Consider the following 15,387-nt stretch of genomic DNA (forward strand, 5'->3'; position numbering starts at 1 on the left):
AGGGAGGGGGATTCCAACCGAACCAGAAAATCGCCAAGCAAGACTCCAATCTGGTGCAGATGTGGGCGGTGGAGACCCCGGTATCGACGAGAAGCAGGCCTCCGGAGACCACCCCGTCATTGCCCGCGACGGAAGCGGCCCACAACACCCCCAGCGGTCTACCCCCGACTAAAGAAGACATGCACTCCTGGTTCAAAGAACTACAAGACAAGCTCATGTCGACAGTCCAGGACCAATTTGCGGCGATCAAACACGACATGCAGCAGGCTATCCATGATGTTAAACAAGACATTGCGAACCTGGAAGAAAGAACTGATACCTTGGAAAAAATACTGCAGAACGCAGAAGCGGAGGCACTACAAAACAGCGAAACCCAAGAACACCTTGTCCGCTTGACCCACAACCTGGAAATACAGTGCGAGGACCTCGAAAATAGATCCCGCAGATCGAATATCCGCATAAAAAATATGCCAGAATCGGTCTCGGACAGGGATCTACGGAAAGCGGTGCAGGAAGTTTTCAGAGACGTCATAGATGCACAAGATGCAGAGGTAGTGGGGATTGACTGCATTCACAGAGTGGGCCCAAAGCGTACTGGAGCACCAGGGGAGTGACCCAGAGACGTGCTGGCAGCTATATCTTCCTACCCGCAAAAAGAACTTATACTACGGAGAGCGAGGCAGCTGGAGCAAATCCGGATGAATGGGGTGGAAATCCAGCTGTTCCAAGACTTATCCGCCACAACACTCCAGAAAAGAAGGGAAATGACCCCACTCACTCGAGAATTGGTCAAGAAAGAGATAAAATACAAATGGACTTTCCCTTTTGGTCTGCTGTTCGACTGGGAGGGTAAGCAAAGGAGGGTGACCACCATGGAAGAGGGGCTGAGCGTCATGAACATCCAGATAGATGAACCATCGACCAATTACGAAAATAAAAGGGGGGGACGGCAAAGCAGACCAGGGGAATGGGAAAGGGTCCGCCAAAAAAGGAAAAGGCAAGGAAGAGGAAACGAAGCGCCGAATAAAACAACCGAGCAGATATAAATCCATTGCCAAAGATACTCGGTGCCCAACGGCGGAACTCTCAAGGCGGAATAACACCCGATGATGGAACATGGACAGAGAAATTAAATAGGCCCGGTGTGGTACCGGAACGACTAACATCAAGGCCAAGGGATGACGAGGGGTTTAGGATTCCCCGCACGGTTCGCCTCGAGCCTACAGAGGGCAGGGAGCGACAGGCGGAACGCCAGAGCTACCTTAGGTACCCGGGCCCTCCTCGGGAGCACAAGTTGGACTACAGTTAAAGTTTGGGGACATGTTAACAGTTTGGGGTGGGGGGGACGTTTCCGTTCCGGAAGAGAGAGGGGAATGGTCAACTCGGGGGAAAGGAGCACCCACAAAGAGCATTTGAAATGGGGAAGATAAGATTCGTGACCTTAAACGTAAGGGGGCTGAACTCTCCAGTGAAACGGAAAAAAGTGGAGAACATGCTAAGGAAGGAAAAGGCCGAAGTGCTGCTACTCCAGGAGACACATATAAAAATACAGGATAGGGGGAAGATTCGCCTCAGAGGATACGAAATACTGGCACAATCCAACGCAACGGAGAAGAGAGCGGGAGTGATGATTGCAATTAAAGAGGGTCTGGAAGCAAACCTGATGGACAAACTATCTGACAAAGATGGCCGGTTCGCCTTTGCCAATATCAAACTCCACAACGCCACAATGACACTGGCCTCAGTATATGCTCCTAACACGGGCCAAGACGGCTTCCTGAGAGACACGATGGGGAGGCTGGAGGCGTATGCGAAGGGCGAACTAATCATAGGAGGGGACTTTAATATGGCCTGGCATCCCCAGACCGACAGAAGCACGGGTGGGCCCCACCACCACGGCGCCCCGTCGGATCGACTTAAACGACGGATGGAGAGTATGGCATTGTGTGATGCATGGAGAGAACATAAGGGCCAAACCAAGGGCTTCACATATTACTCACACGTCCACAACACGATGTCCAGAATCGACTACTTCTGGGTGTCAGTGGGGAAACTGGGCAACATCCAAAACATGGAACTGGGTCCCATCTCTCTGTCAGACCACGCACCCATATGGATGGACCTGTCGACCCCAAAGAAAGAGAAAGGAATATGGAGGTGGCAACTTCCTCAGGAGATACTCTCAGACGCAGTGATGGGAGAATCCATTAGGGACAAAATCACTGAATTCTTTGAAAATAACGATACACGGGAGACAGCCCTGAGTACGGTGTGGGACGCATTCAAGGCGGTAATCAGGGGCCACTTAATAGCCCTCAAAGCAGCGAGGGATAAACAATCACAACAGTGGGAAACTGAACTGGAAGAGAAGCTGTCAAAAATCCGGGGAGAACTACTAGCGAACCCCTCCAGGAGCTTGAAAAGATCACTTAAACATACGGAGGGGCAACTGGACCTCCTCCGCAGTAAGAAGGCCCAGAGATCCCTCTTATATCTCAAACAGAGATACTACATAAAAGCTAATAAGGCTGACAGATACCTAGCCCGGTTACTCTCAGCGAAGCGGAAAACATTGACCATTCGGTGCATTAAAAACACACAAGGAGAACAGCTGACGCGCACCGAAGAAATAGGAGACACATTCAAGAAGTTCTACCAGGACCTATATGTAACTAAACACCCAGACGAGGCAGACCAAAACAGATTTCTGACATCGGTCCCCTTTCAAAAAAAACTATCAGAAAAAGCTAGAACGGACCTCGAGGCCCAAATAACGGAAAGCGAAGTGAAGAAAGCAATAAAAGATCTCCCGCTAAACAAAGCGCCAGGCCCGGATGGCTTTACTGCCTCATTCTACAAAAAATACGAAGACCTCCTCACTCCCTTCCTCACCAGACTACTAAACACCTTCAGAGATAGTGGGAACATCACACCATCCATGAACGAAGCTAAAATACTGGTATTCCACAAACAAGGGAAAGATCCCTCCCTCCCTGGCTCATACAGACCGATCGCCCTGATCAATTTAGATTCAAAAATATACACAAAAGTCCTAGCCACCAGACTATCCCCATTGCTTCCCTCTCTAATAAACCCAGATCAATCGGGATTCATACCAGGGAGACAGACACACGACAATACACGAAGGCTAACCCACCTAATAGAAAAAACCAACATAACCCGCACCCCAGCAGTCCTGCTATCACTAGATGCAGAAAAAGCATTCGACCGGGTTGAATGGTCAATGCTCTTCAAAACTATGGTACACATGGGATTCGGGACCCAGTATATAAATATGATTAAGGCCAACTACTCCTCCCCATCAGCTAGAATAGCGGTGAACGGGGTGGTCACGGAGAGGGTGGGAATCTCTAGAGGAACAAAACAAGGCTGCCCTCTATCACCGCTCCTCCATGTGCTGTTTCTAGAACCACTACTAATTAAAATTAGAGAATCGGACCAAATCAAGGGAATCATGATGGCGGGGAAACAGCATAAGGTAATAGCCTATGCAGACGACATGTTACTGGCCCTCGAATGCCCAGCCCAATCCATCCCAGCGGCACTTCACCTAATAGAAACGTTCGGAGACGTGTCCAGTCTAAAAATAAACAAAAACAAATCAGAAATCTTACCCCTAGTCGGGAACACGGAATCACACAATAGAATTGCAGGGCAGCATGGCCTAAGAATCGCAGGGGAAGGCATAAAATACCTGGGTATAACCCTCACACAGAAGGTGGAGGCACTATACAAAAGTAACTACCCCCATCTCCTGGCAAGAATACAAAAGGACCTAGAACAGTGGTGCCCCCTAAACATCTCCTGGTGGGGAAGAATCCAATCGATCAAAATGAACATCCTCCCAAAACTGCTGTATCACTTCCAATCCCTCCCGATCGCAATCCCTGATTCCTTCTTCAAGACACTAGCCAAAGCAGTCTCATCGTTTATTTGGAACAGAAAACCCCCCAGAGTAGCCAGATCAGTCCTCACGTCCAACTCTAAGGAAGGGGGCCTGGCACTCCCACACTTCAAAAACTATTATCGAGCGGCACAACTGTGGATCCTGAAAGAATGGCTGGGAGACAACCAGCGAACGATCTGGGTGACCCAGGACAGGGCGGTCGCAAGAACACCTCTGGAGGACCTGCTGTGGAAACCAAAACAGCACAGGCACCCGAACTTGCGTATCAGCGAGATCATGAAGGCCACATTGAAGGCCTGGGACGAACAGACACGGAAAGGGCACATTACTACCGCTCCGGCCCCGTTCACACCAATCTGCAGGAATCCACAGTTCCCCCCAGGAACAGAACACAGCGCTTACGAGAATTGGGAGGAAGCAGGCTGCAGAAAAATAGGGGAAATGTTCGTGGACAAGGAACTGAGATCCTTCGCCGACTGCAAAACACAATGGAACCTCACAAATGCGGACAGATACAAATATGAACAACTCAGACACTGGCTATCCACACCCGAAATAACACACGCAGCGACGAGGGAGCTTACCACCTTCGAAAAATTTCTCCTCACCAACTCAGGAGACAAAATTCATAAACACACAGGAGGAAGACATAAAATGGGCATATATCAAAAAATGGGAAAAAACTCTAGGAGAGGACATCACACCACAACAGTGGCAGTTGCTATGGGCCGATGTCCCCAGACTAACCCGGGCTGCCCAAACCAGAGAAATGTGGACAAAAGTCATTACACAATGGCACTACACCCCAGAGAGGCTACACAGCATGTTCCCACAATCCTCTAACCAATGCTGGAGGGGCTGCACAGAAATAGGCACATGGAGGCATATATGGTGGGACTGCCCAAAGGTCAAAGGCTTCTGGACAGAAGTAATCTCAGAACTAAAGAAAATATTTCCGGAAGCGGAACTTTTTCTTGAAAAGTTGTGGCTCTGCGGATTGAAAGGCCAACACGCCAATACACTCACCAAGGCGCAATGGAGGAGTTTTATGGGCCTGGTCATCGCGGCCTGGGCCACGATCCACAAGGCTGGAAGAAGAAAGAGCCACCACTACTATACACATGGCTACATAAAGTCTGGTCCCAAATGACCATGGAAAAGATAACCCACAATATCCAAGGAACACAAGGCGCCTTCACAAAAGAATGGGGAAGAGCACTAGAATATCTTCAATCAGACTATATGGCACAGTGGTGCCCACACAATATAAAAATAACAGACTTTTTCGCGTCTTAATCGACACCGAGAACAATTGACCATGAACTTCTCATCCGGACGGGAGGGGGGGGGGTGGCTGGGGGAAGTTTTGGGAATTCTCATTTTTTGTACTACTTATGAAAACAATAAAAATATGTTTTAAAAAAAAAGATCAGAGTCCTACAAGAACAAAAAGGCACTTTTAAGAGCCAACATTAAAGTGTATGTAAAGAAGGAGTAAAGTTAAAACATTTGAAATCCCTTTAATTAATAGTGTAGTCTGTGGACATATTATACCATCTTCTGACTTCAAGGGTGAAGAAGCATCATTGGAGCTCATAGTGTTTGGTGGTGTGATGTGAAAGGAAGGTGTAAAAGCTTAAAATCCTTCTAATCAGGCTCAACTTTATGTTTAATTGTTTATATGGCAGAGAAGAGGGGTGGACCTGAACATTATTTCTATCACCTTTTTTCTTCTTTGCTATGCAAATGCTACAGTATTTTGCACTGTCATAGATTTTAATGCCAATGAAAATGTTGGCAATTCCTACGGAGTCCACCTGATTTATGCATCAGTAGAAGGTAGATGGAGGCTATAAGATTGCACATTTTTTTAATATTCTATTTTTAGTCTTTGAAAGGTGGTTCCCCACGGAATCCTGGCCCACTGAGGTGGAATGAGTGGTCGCAGGAGTGGAGAATGAGGGTGCAGTAGTGGTGGTACCTCTGTGCCCCTTGAGAGGAAATTACTTTCTAAGGGCAGTCGGATGGAAAGTCCTGGTGTGGCTGCACATGGAGGTTTTTGCCAAAGGAGTAGCTGCAATTGAGTGTGGCTCCATGAATCCTGAGCTTTTGGCATTCCCCCAACTGTGCTGAAAAACCTCCACACTGAAGACTCTCTTCAACCACCTGCCACAGTACGTACCTCCTCCGCTGTGTCTTCATCTTCCTTTTCATCCTGAATCTCATCTGCTGCAGTGCCCCTGTTCTGCAGCATTAGATCACATGCTTGTTTGAATATTCCCTGTTGTCAGAGTGTGAACCCTGGGTAACATTAAAGCATTTTCCTTTGAAATGAAGAAAAAAACGACAGTCAAATTAGTGTTCTCTCAGTGTTGTTTTGGGTCCTTTACCCCTCAGCCAATAGGCAGTGCCCCTATATCTCCACCCCTGTAGGCCATCTTCAGATTCTTTACCACACGTTCAGTTCTGGGAGTCATTTCCAAAGCTCTCATTTTACTCAACATTTCCTTCAAAAATATTTCACCCTACAACTTCAACTTTGCATCTCCTGAAAGCTACAGATAAGTACTTTACTATTGTGGGATTTGTGAACCAAGAGAACTTCTATACTATTTGTACTGCCCTGGGGTGGGGCACAACTTTACTCTGTTCCATAGGGCAGAGTCCATTGAAGTGTGCCTTCCTCTCCTCACCATGACTGATTTTAGGGTGCCTTTCCAAACTTGCTCTACTTACAGTTATTTAACAAATCCATCTGAGTAGAATATAGGCAAAAGAGAAGTCTTTACTGCTATTGCATGACCCACAACTTTGTTTCAGGCTTTTTTAATCCAACCTTTGTTCGAAGATTTTACCATAGTAAACAGGTTTGTATACCGAATTCGCATGGTGCATTCGAAGGCCCTGCTTAAAGTGACATTTGTCTAATTTACTATTCATTTAATTTCAAAGGTATTATGAAGGGCGTGGCTATATGAGATGTGTTCAAACTGTTGTTTAAGAGCTTTAGAACGAGCCATCTGACCTGGTACCCCTCATTGCTATGATCTTTGGTAAGAGACCACACTATGTTAAAATCCTCTGTTATAATGATTTCCCCTCCCGCAAATGTTTCCAATTGGGCCATCACCCATCTCAAAAACCCATCCCGTCCAGTATTTGGGGCATAAACTGTTGCTATTGTGTATGTGTAGTTATTTATTTGTATTTTGACAAATAGGTATCTCCCTGTGTCCCTATAATTTCTGGGCTCTATCAGAACCTTGGTGGTATCCCGGCAGTAAATCCGCTGGGATGCCACCAAAGCAAATAGCATTACCGCAACCCAGGCCAGCACTATTAGCGACGTATCCCAAGTTGCAGCAAAGCTGTAAGTGCCCATAGGGCTGGATGGGCGTGCTGGGTGCTATTACTGCAGCGACATTTACGCCACTGTAATAGCGCTGCAAATGGGTGGAAAGTGGAGATTTTTACCTCTAGCAAAAAGCTAGAGGTAAACCTCCTACTTTCCGTCCAAACTAGGGATTGGGCGGAGCGGTAATGTGGCAATAATAGCTTTATGTCAAGGTCTGAAGAATCCTCCCTCCCCTCCTCCTCACCTGCTTCCTCCGTAGAGCTGTCCTCTGGATCTTTCTTCTTCTGCCTTTGGATCTTCTGTGGGTCTTCTCCCTTCTTGTCTTTTTTCTTTTGATGTACGTAGGGTCTCTCTCCTCTGGATGGCACGCTGTCAGTTGGGAAGATACCCAACAGCGTGGTCCCCCCGGGAGTGAGCCCAAGTGACAGGGGAAAAGCCTCCTGGCAAAAAACTTCTAAGTCCAGGTTTGGATGCGGACATGGTCTCCTTGAGGACTGATGTTCAGTAGTATGGAAGATGTTTCCAAATCAGGGTGTACCTCCATGAGCAGGCAAGACAGAATCGTTCCGGACTTGGGAAGAGGATGGAACGCTCCAAAAGCCAGGTGGCGAGAGGAACAGAAGAATGCAATCCACGGTAGAAGGATTGGAGGTTACAGTAAGTTCCGCAATCAGTAAGATCAAGAAGCAGAGAAATGCAAGAAATGAAGAACTAAGACTACGGATAGAACTCCGGAAAGGAAAGTATAAGTGGAGAGAGCATTTCTCCCAAGAGCTGGGAAAGAGAAACAGAACGGAGCGAACATAGAAGGAATGAGGCGAGAGAGAGAGCGCAGTGGTAAGGAGCAGCGCGCTACCAGTGAGAGCGCGGCTGCATGAGCACCACGGTACGAGTGAAAGAGCGCATGGCTGCAGGAGGCTCGGCGCTGGGAGAGGCTAAGGCGTAGCCAAAACACACACAAAACCAGAGCAGAGTGACGGCAAAGAAGGACAAGGAAAGCACTAGCATACTGCACGGGACAAGACAACAAGGTGTAACACACCAAAATGCTGTTCCCAGAGGTTAGCTATGTCGGAAGTTGGCCATTTTAGAAAGAATTAGACCGCTCCACGCAGAACGGCGTGAGCGTGATGGAACACTCTAATGGTGCCTCCACGGGTCCCAAACCTTCCAAGAGGGCATGACACATTACCACCTCATTTTTAGTGCTACGCCCAACCCATCCCATGGTGACCCCCTTTGTGTTTGGAATATGTTTTAGAGCAATGGCACCCCATTCCCACACCCCGGTATGAAAAAACTAAGGGCTGTTCCCACCTTACTCCCCAGGGAGCTCCTACACAGGTGGCCAGGGAAGGGCCATCACTCTTGGATCCCGACCCTGGGGGCGGACTAGCGAGGGAGGACTACCTGGGTAGAGGGTTCTCAGCGATTGAGGCGGGAGTGCCTAAAGGTGAGACATGGTATACCTCCCTTTCCTCACAGTAATCTACTAAACTTTCCTTCCCTTTTAGTGGAACACTACAACTACCATAATACCTGTTTTCCCTTTGACTGCCTTTGACAATACTTTGTACTGGGAAAGGAAAGAGGCAGCCAAGAGTGCTACAGATTAACATGGGAAAAATAAGGGCAACCGACTTTAGAGAACAGCAATGTTCTGTAGTATTATCTCAGAACCATATCAGGCTAGAACATTCCATTCTATATGCTAGTCAAAAACTGTTTCCCAGGGAACATAACTATTCAGTGATCGAATTAGAAGCTTTAGCGATCAAGTGGGCCATTATACATCTCAAATATTAGTTTTAGGCCAAAAGTTTAGATTGCTCACCAACCACTCCCCCCCAATATTAATCAGTCAAAGGAAATTGTCTAACCCAAGAGTTATGCAGTGGTTCTTGGACTTGCAACTCTATTGCTTCTCAGTGGAACATCGAAAGGGCAGAGAACAAGCAAACATAGATTTCCTTTTGAGGTTCCCCTATCAAGCAATTCAGTCCAAACCGCACATGGGAAGGGTCTGAGAGAAACCTGATAGTATTCTCCCACCTACTTCCCGGGATCTTCAATTCAGGTGGAGGGTCACAGGGATTGGGAAGAGAATACCCAAGGGCAAGACATGGTATTCCCCCTTTCCCAATTATACACCAACCCACTCTCCCTCAGTCTTAATGGGGTATTTCTAATCACAACCCATCTCCACTTCCCCATTGCCAATAAGTACTGGGATGAAGAAGAGGTAATCAGGAGCAATTTGGATTACTCACAGAAACAGCATAGGAATTCAAAGTGAGGCGTACCATGTAACACCTCTGAATTGTCCCGCTAATAGAGTCGGGCAAGGTCAGGCACTTTTCCCCAGCTGTGCACACCTAACTCCACTTGACTCCAGTGAGGACTATAAAAGGTGTGGTTCTGCACAGGTGAATGAGCGAGCTGGAGATGCAGTCTGGAGCACAGGAGCCAAACAGCAGAAGGAAGCAGTGAGGAAAACCGGGAGAACCTGGAGAAGAACAGTATGCCGAGACGCTGACCTGGTATGCCAAAAGGGGTACATCGTGGCTAGAGGGCCGTGTCTCCAAGGAGCCAGAGTGTTACTCGACTGTAAGCTGCCAGCCGTATTCAAGTAACTGCTCACCCCCCAGGGACGTGTGCCTGCCTCAATGGTGTCCGAGGGGCAGGTGGAGAGACCTGACCTCGACGCAAGTAACTAAAGACTGCTTGCCAGCGCTGCGCTTACCAGTGAAAAGGAAGAGAGAAACTTGGTAGCATGCGGGTGGCTGGAGCGGAATTGAAACGTTGTTGCAAGCAGCAGGAAAGTAAAGAAAGTTTAAAGGAAAGCGTATTGCAAGTGTTGCAAAAAGAATGAAGACAGAAAGGAAGCAAGGTTTGATGCGCTTCAAACGACGCTGAGTTTAAAAAGGAGAAAACTTTAAAAGTGAACGGCGCCAAAGGTACAGAGACAAAAAAAGAAGGGAATTTTAAAGTGACCCGGAAGCAAGGAAGGGTGCAAGCAACCCAAAAGCAGGGGAAGCATGCAAGCGACCTGAAAGCAAGGAGAGGGTGTGAGCAACCCAAAAGCAAGAAAGTGGTGCAAGCGAATCGAAAGCCAAAAGGGAAGGGTGCAGGTGTGTCCAATAAAGTGAGAAGTGTGCAAGAGGCACAGTAAAGTGAAAAGGAGCAAGAAACAGGTGTGAGTGTGCACAGTTGCACAGTAAAGTGGGAAGAAAGTATGAAAGACATGGAAAGGGTGGAAAGAGGTGCAGGAGACCACCCCAACACAGGAAAGCTAAGAGACTTGTGAAAATAGAAGAAAAGGAGAAGGGCAATTCATAAGAGTGGACGCGCTTAGGAGGAGTAAATAACCTGGCGTTGTCGAAAAGTCTCTGATACTGCCCCTGAAAGAACTGTGATTAACGAAGGACGCATCCTAACAAGAAGAACTTTTGTGTTGTGTGAAAGGGGCTTATTCCTGGGGAAGGGAATGCTGAGAATCCTACAGAGTTATTGGAAGCTGAAATTTTGTATGTTGCATCAAAGGGGCCTGAGCTTGGCAAAGGGAACCCTAAGAGGCCCAACAAGGTTGAATATTTATTTTGAAACAGAGAGGCATAATCTTTGGGACGAGAAGCCTGAGAAATCTGCGAGAAACTGTGTTGTATTCTGTTTGAAACTTGGAAGAATTGAAGCTTGGGGAAGGGAATTCCAAGGAACCAGAGGTCTTGAAAGTTGTTTGAATATATTACAAGATCCCTGTGGAGAAGGTTTCACGAATAACCTTTTTTGATTGTACACATTTTCATGACATTGGCAGAACTACACCTGGTGGAAAAACCACCTGAAACCAGCCTTGATTTATATTTCTCGAACCACTATTTTCCTTTTAAGAAGAATTCCTACCACATTTTGTCCAAGAATGAGGGCAAGCATAGGTTTAGACACAGGCAGATTTTTGTTTTAGACTTGCAGACATCGACGACCCTTAGAAACATCAGTTGAGGGAATAATCCCTTTAGAGTTAGGGCCAGTTAGGTATTACACCAACCCCAAAACTTTATTAAATAAATATTTTCCAACTGTTTCTTTTGAGTCTGTCTGTCTTGATACCATGCCTGTTTCACACTGTGCCCAGAAGAACGGCCTCTGGGAGTCCTGCAGAACTATCATTGGCACTTTCAGTTCTTATTGCATGACTTTGATGTTGATCGATGTCTATGGGTAGAGGTACAGCTCCCCATAGACACAGGTAGTTTGTGACAGCCCCCCAGTTTGCCACTCTTCACGGGTTACCATATCCACTTTGATGGCTGTCCTCTTTCTCCCGGAATCTACCAGAGCTTGGACCGGCAACTCTTGGACCATTACCAGTGTTTGGAATTTCCAATCGGTTACCCCATAGTTATAAGTGGTCCAATGGCTTGAATCAGGATCTCCCTCTTTTGTAAACATGTCAGTAAGGAATAACATGCTAGTGTTTTTGCCTTGAGAAAACGCAGTAAGGGGTACTAACAATGTAGCAGCGTGTGTAGATATGTAATGGCTATTTATCACTCCATTCAGCATGCAATGATAATAATAATTGTGACACCAAAAAAATACCTCTCTTTCTAGACAAGAAAATCATCCATTTGCAAATGTACAAAATAAACTTTTTGAGTCTCAACATAAAGCTTTTTACAAATGTGTTATTATTGAATAACTAGGTTGATTTCTTTTATATCTAAAAGTTTGTACTTTAATTCATGACCACTTATTCTTATTTTGTTTCACAGAGACACTGCTACAAAAATTGAAAGCAGGTACTGTAAACCTATTTTTTTCACTCTACATTTTTTGTCTGAAATCACAACTTTTATTAAAGTTTGAAGTCCATTTATTAAGAATTTTGCAAAAACAAAAGCTTTTAGAAATGTTATTAATAAATAACTAGAGTGATTCTTTTAGAATGTAATAGTTTGTAATTTAATTCATGAGCATTTATTCTTATTTTGTTACACAGAGACACTGCTACACAAATTGAACGCAGGTACTGTAAAATTATTTATTTTTCCTCTACACTGGGAAAGATCAAAGATGTTTTTATCAACAAATAGAAAAATCAAAGAAAATGTCAATAGAGTTGTATGTGCATTCCTGCAAGATTATGGAATGTCATCTTTTGAAAATGATAATATACAACATGACGAAGTGAATATTTTCAGAAAAGATGGTGTACATCTGAAAAGTGTTGGAAATGACCATTTTCTTTCCAATATTCAGAATATAGTGGAACAGTTTTAGTGAAAGAAATGAAATTGGAAGAAGAGTATGCATGTAATAAAAAGATTTGTTAGCACACATTGTAAATATACAAATTAAGATCAGATTCATACAAGAACAAAAAGGCACTTTTAAAAGCCAACATTAAAGTGTATGTAAAGGAGTAAAGTTAATACATTTGAAATCCCTTTTTATTAATAGTGTAGTCTGTGGACATATTATACCATCTTCTGACTTCAAGGGTGAAGAAGCATCATCGGAGCTCATAGTGTTTGGTGGTGTGATGTGAAAGGAAGGTGTAAAAGACGGCTTAAAATCCTTCTAATCAGGCTCAACTTTATGTTTAATTGTTTATATGGCAGAGAAGAAGGGTGGACCTGAACATTATTTCTGTCACCTTTTTTCTTCTGTGCTATGCAAATGCTAAAGTATTTTACACTGTGATAGATTTCAATGCCAATGAAAATGCTGGCGATTCCTACTGAGTCCACCTGATTTATGCATCAGTAGAAGGTAGATGGAGTCTATAAGATTGCACATTTTTTTAATATTCTATTTTTAGTCTTTGAAAGGTGGTCCCCCATGGAATCCTGGCCCCCTGAGGTGGAATGAGTGGTCGCAGGAGTGGAGAATGAGGGCGCAGTAGTGGTGGTACCTCTGCGCCCCTAGAGAGGAAATTACTTTCTAAGGGCAGTCGGATGGAATGTCCTGGTGTGGCGGCACATGGAGGTTTTTGCCAAAGGAGTAGCTGCAATTGAGTGTGGCTCCATAAATCCTAAGCTTTTGGCATTCCCCCAACTGTGGTGAAAAACCTCCACACTGAAGACTCTCTTCAACCACCTGCTACAGTACGTACCTCCTCCACTGCGTCTTCATCTTCCTTTTCCTCCTGAATCTCATCTGCTGCAGTGCCCCTGTTCTGCAGCATTAGATCACATGCTTGTTTTAATATTCCCCGTTGTCAGAGTGTGAACCCTGGGTAACATTAAAGCATTTTCATTTGAAATGAAGAAAAAACGTCAGTCACATTAGTGTTCTCTCAGTGTTGTTTTGGGTCCTTTACCCCTCAGCCAATAGGCAGTGCCCCTATATCTACACCCCTGTAGGCCATCTTCAGATTATTTACCACACGTTCAGTTCTGGGAGTCCTTTCCAAAGCTCTCACTTTACTCAACATTTCCTTCAAAAATATTTCAACCTACAACTTCAACTTTGCATCGCCTGAAAGCTACAGATAAGTACTCTACTATTGTGGGGTTTGTGAATCAAGAGAGCTTCTATACTATTGGTACTCCCTTGAAGTGGGGCACAACTTTGCTCTGTTCCTTAGGACAGAGTCCATTGAAATGTTCCTTCCTCTCATCAACATGACTGATCTTAGGGAGCCTTTCCAAACTTGCTCTACTTAGTTATTTAACAAATCCATCTGAGTAGAATATAGGCAAAAGAGAAGTCTTTACTGCTATTGCATAACCCACAACTTTGTTTCAGGCTTTTTTAATTCAACCTTTGTTTGAAGATTTTACCATAGTAAACGGTTTTGTACACCGAATTTGCATGGTTCATTCGAAGGCCCTGCTTAAAGTGGCATTTGTCTAATTTACTATTCATTTAATTTCAAATGTATTATGAAGGGCATGGCAATATGAGATGTGTTCAAATCGTTGTTTAAGAGCTTTAGAACGAGCCATCTGACCCTGGTACCCCTCATTGCTATGATCTTTGATAGGGGACCACGCTATGTTAAAATCCTCTGTTCAAATGATTTCCCCTCCCGCAAATGTTTCCAATTGGGCCATCACCCATCTCAAAAACCCATCCCGTCCAGTATTTGGGGCATAAACTGTTGCTATTATGTATGTGTAGTTATGTATTTGTATTTTGACAAATAGGTATCTCCCTGTGTCCCTATAATTTCTGGGCTCTATCAGAACCTTGGTGGTATCCCGGCAGTAAATCCGCTGGGATGCCGTCAACGCAAATAGCATTACCGCAACCCAGGCCAGCACTATTAGCAACGTATCCCAGGTTGCGGTAAAGCTGTAAGTGCCCATAGGACTGGATGGGGCATGCTGGGTGATATTACTGCAGCGAAATCTACACCACTGTAATAGCGCTGCAAATGGGTGGAAAGTGGAGATTTTTACCTCTAGCAAAAAGCTGGAGGTAAACCTCCTACTTTCCGCCCAAACTCAGGATTGGGCGGAGCGGTAATGTGGCAGTAATAACATTATGTGAAGGTCTGAAGAATCCTCCCTCCCCTCCTCCTCACCTGCTTCCTCTGTATAGATGTCCTCTGGATCTTTCTTCTTCAGCCTTCGGATCTTCTGTGGTTCTTCTCCCTTCTTGTCTTTTTTCTTTTGATGTACGTAGGGTCTCTCTCCTCTGAATGGCACGCTGTCGGTTGGGAAGATACCCAACAGCGTGGTCCCCCGGGAGTGAGCCCCAGTGACAGGGAAAAGCCTCCTGGCAAAAAAACCTGGAAGTCCAGGTATGGATGTGGACAAGGTCTCCTTGAGGTCTGATGTTCAGCAGTATGGAAAATGTTTTCAAATCAGGGTGTACCTCCATGAGCAGGCAAGACAGAATCGTTCCGGACTTGGGAAGAGGATGGAATGCTCCAAAAGCCAGGTGGCGAGAAGAACGGAAGAATGCAATCCCCGGTAGAAGGATTGGAGGTTACAGTAAGTGCCGCAATCAGTAAGATCAAGAAGCAGAGACAGAAAGGCAAGAAATGAAGAACTAAGACTACGGAAAGAACTCCGGAAAGGAAAGTATAAGTGGAGAGAGCGTTTCTCCCGAGAGCCGGGAAAGAGAAACAGAAAGGAGCGAACATAGAAGG

The 15,387-nt window shown here is 45.4% G+C and overlaps 1 long non-coding RNA gene across 1 annotated transcript in view; it reads left to right on the plus strand.

Moving 5' to 3' along the window:
- Positions 1-15,387, plus strand: part of LOC138468471 (uncharacterized) — a 357,260-nt gene that overhangs the window by 8,916 nt on the left and 332,957 nt on the right. The window contains exons 3-4 of the long non-coding RNA XR_011268266.1: positions 12,059-12,085; positions 12,286-12,312. This is a non-coding gene — a long non-coding RNA (uncharacterized lncRNA). The remainder of the gene's footprint in view (positions 1-12,058; positions 12,086-12,285; positions 12,313-15,387) is intronic.

This window comes from Ambystoma mexicanum, chromosome 4q (genome assembly GCF_040938575.1).
Source record: "Ambystoma mexicanum isolate Mex_15411 chromosome 4q, UKY_AmexF1_1, whole genome shotgun sequence".
Taxonomy (NCBI): Eukaryota; Metazoa; Chordata; class Amphibia; order Caudata; family Ambystomatidae; genus Ambystoma; species Ambystoma mexicanum.